Genomic DNA, 4,030 nt, shown 5'->3' with positions numbered 1-4,030 from the left:
ATAAGGTGCTGATAAGATACAGGAATAAAAATGTAACCACCTGTTCAATAAAGAGTTCCACTGGGGAGAGAGAGGGGAGGAGAATCTGTGTGTCCCTGTGTCCTCAGCCCAAGGACTTTCCTAGTCCGAATGACCTAAGTTGTTACTAAAAGAAAAGTGGGTGAGTCCCAACCAATATATTCATAAAGTTTGCTGCTTTCTTAGAAAGAAGTTGCAACCAAGCGTCAGGCAATGCTCCTTGGGCATTTTTCATGGGCTAGTTTGTGAAAGTCAAGTGAATCTTCTTTGACAAGTGCTGTGTGGGCCAAAGCTTCAAGGAGATTTATCAAAGTCATTAAAGTAGCTTCTACAACAAAGGAGGGATGTAATATCTAAGTTGTGTAAACCTAGGCCATTCGGGCTGGGAGGCAGCTGAAGGTGAGGCTATTTTAGCGGAGCCAGCATTTCGAATTCACTCTTCCTTTGTCCTCCTTGGCCTACCTTCTCAGTAATGGATTTGTCAACGACAGGATTGACCTAACCAATTTCCTGACAGCAACGCCTTGTTGTCGAGCAAACAATTATAGTAAGAATGTTGAGATTTGTGCTCAAATTGTATTTTGTTACACCGACTTCCTTCAGACCTCAAGTGAGTATGGTATGGAGAGCTTTAACATGAAATGATCTCTATGAAGAATTTCATTTTCCCAGGATCTTTGAAGGAAATGGATACTGATCCGCTATTGTTTTCTCCCAGGGCTTACCTGGAGGGAGAACAGAGGGGCTATAGACGTGTGTGCTCCTCTCTTTCTTTGGGGGAGAGATCAAGCAGATAAGAGCGAGGGATCTTCAACCAGCAGGGACTCCCCTTCAGAGGAGGAATGTGAACAGGTCAATTCTTCCAGCTCTTGATGGGTTTGGGTTAGGAGTTTGTGCGTATTTACGTGTGTAGAATTGGACACGCTAGGCCTGTCAGCTTGGGCTCATAAACAAATATGATCAAGAGTCTCTCTCTACTTGATCTTTCCTTGACAAAGAATGTACATCCGCACAGGGCTGGAGGGTCCCACTCTTCCCTGCAGCCCGATGTCGCCATCAATCGATTCCCTGCGTAGAGGTAATGTACCAGGTGCAAACCTCCTTAAATGTTATCATCCAGCCCGCATTTCACCATTTTGTTGATGAGACTATCATGCAAGACGATACAGTTTAGAACACACAGAGGATCAGCAGAGCTTAGAACGTGCAGGTAAGGAAGAGGACTTATTGGACCAGAAAATCTGGAGCAGGGGCTTCACTGTTTTGTAAATGAGGAAGGAATTAAAAGTCAGCATCAGGTGCTGGCTTCCAGTATACTAAAATTGGAACGATACAGAGAAGATTAGCATGGCCCCTGTGCAAGGATGACATGCAAATTTGTGAAGCGTTCCATATTTTTGAATGGACTTGAGGACACGGGGAGGGGGAAGGGTAAGCTGGGACAAAGTGAGACAGTGGCATGGACATACATACACTACCAAATGTAAAATAGATAGCTAGTGGGAAGCAGCCGCATAGCACAGGGAGATCAGCTCGGTGCTTTGTGACCACCTGGAGGGGTGGGATAGGGAGGGTGGGAGGGAGGGAGATGCAAGAGGGAAGAGATATGGGAATATATGTGTATGTATAGCTGATTCACTTTGTTATACAGCAGAAACTAACACAGCATTGTAAAGCAATTATACTCCAATAAAGATGTTAAAAAACCCCAAAAAGTCAGCATCAGAAACGCACCCTAAGCTATTCTAGGTTGTTGGTTTCATTTTTGTTTGAGGACACCGTTGCAAAATATAACCCAGGCTGTAGGTTCAGTCACTCTCAGTACTTTCCCCGGTCTTCGTGCTGTCCTGTATTTCACACCTCCTGCAGGTGTTGTTACAGAAGCAGGAGCACTATGGCCTTCCTGCTTCCCGTCATCAAACATCGCTCTTTGACTGGAGCTGCTCAGAGGTTTTCCTCTTTAACATTTTCAAGCCCAATAGTGTGTGGGTTCCACATTCTTTTCTAAATATGCAAAAGCCACCTGTTTGGGAATGTGGTCCAGAATATTGCCGGGGCTCAGCGTCAGGCTCACTGCTTTGCAGTTTCCGGAATCCACCCATATGTGTGTCTATGTTTAGCTACCACCATCAACATTTTCCATCTCTTACATGTTTAGCCAACTTTTGTGTGGGCTGTAGCTTTGACCTTGCAGCGAAGTTCTAAGCGTGTATGGGACCAAAATAAATAATTAAAAGATCATCTGTTCACCGCAGCCGGCAACCTCCTGAACCTGTTTCACGTCAGCTATGGCTGGGACCTGAGCCAGGCATACTAGAGGGGCGAGGAGCTCCTCTCAGTGGCTGTGGGTGGCTGAGGGTCTTGTACCTGCAACTTGGGTCTTTGCCGCTTGGCAGAAACGCTCCCTCACAGATGCACGGCAGGGCCCCATCCACTCTGGGAGGGCTGCAGGCGACGTGATGGGGGCTGGTCATAGATGCCTGGACCACAGCATTCTAGAAAAAGCCCAACCTTCCACCTGCTTGAGTGGGACAGAGACTGGCAACAGAGGCTATTTCTGGGAGATCCAGAAGGGGAAGGAACTCACGTGGTGTAGATTGTTCTTGTTTAATAATTTCCTCCATAAAACCTGCTTCAAATGAACAGCCAGGACAGATTAGCGAGGAGATGTGACAAAAGTGGAGGCTTTGAGGGCAGGGGTTATGCTGAGAAGGGACTGAGGAAAACCCCATGACGATGCAATTCTCAGCTCATTTCCTTTGCTCTGCACAGGGATGGTCATACGTTAGCATCTGGGGCAATATCCCCTGTCAAAGGAGCAGAGTGGGAAAGCGTGTCATAGAGCAAGCCCTGGATGGTCAACTCCACGAGGGAGGGGCCCAGGTCTGTCTTGTTCAGGCACTTATTCCAGAACAATGCCTAGAATAATGCCTGACATGGAGTAGGAGATCAAGAATTTTTCGTTTAAATCCATGACAATACATAGCAGCATGATGTAGTTTAAAGAACAAAACAAGAACAAAAAATTAATAAATTCATTGGTCCCCTTTGAGGATGTTAGGTAACTAAATCATCTGAAAAGTGGTGAATAGAAAGAAAGAATCAAGCATTTATCTTCCTTTCCTACGTAAACCATACCCCAGGGGAACCAAATATGAGGTGAAGATTCATTTTACTGAAAGCATTCCAGCTAATAAATGAAGAGAGACTGACAGAATTGGGGTGTCAAGATTTTGCATCCACTAATCAGTCAATGGGTCCAGGCCTTGATCATCGGTTGCATTAACATCATGAGAAGAGTGACAAGCAGACAATGCGTGCTTCCTGATGACCTACACGCCACCATTTATGAAGGAATAGGCCAAAAGAATCGAACCTGAACCTGATCAAGCTTCTAATTCTAACTTCCAATTGACAGGAAATCTAGGGAACAAAGCAGTATGTTGCCATGAGTAAAAGCCAGACTGTGGGAAACTGGAAAAGACAAACACTAAAGGAAAAAAGGAGAGAAGAGAGAGAGGAAAGGGGGACCTGAGCGATTTTAAAAGGCTTAAGAAATGTATTGATTAATTGCAACGAATGAATTGGAGGTTGATCCTGATTTGAACAAATAAATTGTTTTTAAATGTTTTTAAGGGAATTCCCTAGCAGTCCAGTGGTTAGGACTCGGCGCTTTCACTGCTGAGGGCTCGGGTTCGATCCCTGGTCGGGGAACTAAGATCCTACAAGCCGGGCGGCATGGCCAGAAAGAAAGAAAGAAAGAAAAAGAAAAGAAAATATAAATCAAATGTTTCTTAAAAGAGAGAAATATTTGTTGGTGGATGAACGGTGGCGAGTTGAAGGGGAAGGCTGCAGCTTGACAAGCTCGTCTGTGCTCAGGGAGTAGCCCAAGCCACGAGGCAGCGGGACTAATTTTAGTTCCCACCTGCTGGTGGAAACAGGGCTCTGAAGATTCTGCCAGGCTTGATTGGAATTATGCTCCATTTCAAAGCTGTAAAAAACAGATGCGAAG

The 4,030-nt window shown here is 45.3% G+C and overlaps 1 non-coding gene across 1 annotated transcript; it reads left to right on the top strand.

Annotated features, from left to right (window-relative positions):
• The first annotated feature begins 1,314 nt into the window (after nucleotides 1-1,314).
• Nucleotides 1,315-1,417, top strand: LOC114236774 (U6 spliceosomal RNA). Its single transcript, XR_003622638.1, has one exon. It is a non-coding gene; the product is annotated as a U6 spliceosomal RNA (small nuclear RNA).
• Nucleotides 1,418-4,030: the final 2,613 nt, after the last annotated feature.

Source organism: Balaenoptera acutorostrata, chromosome X (assembly GCF_949987535.1).
Source record: "Balaenoptera acutorostrata chromosome X, mBalAcu1.1, whole genome shotgun sequence".
NCBI classification, from domain to species: Eukaryota; Metazoa; Chordata; class Mammalia; order Artiodactyla; family Balaenopteridae; genus Balaenoptera; species Balaenoptera acutorostrata.
This window is presented reverse-complemented; position numbering and strand designations above follow the sequence as displayed.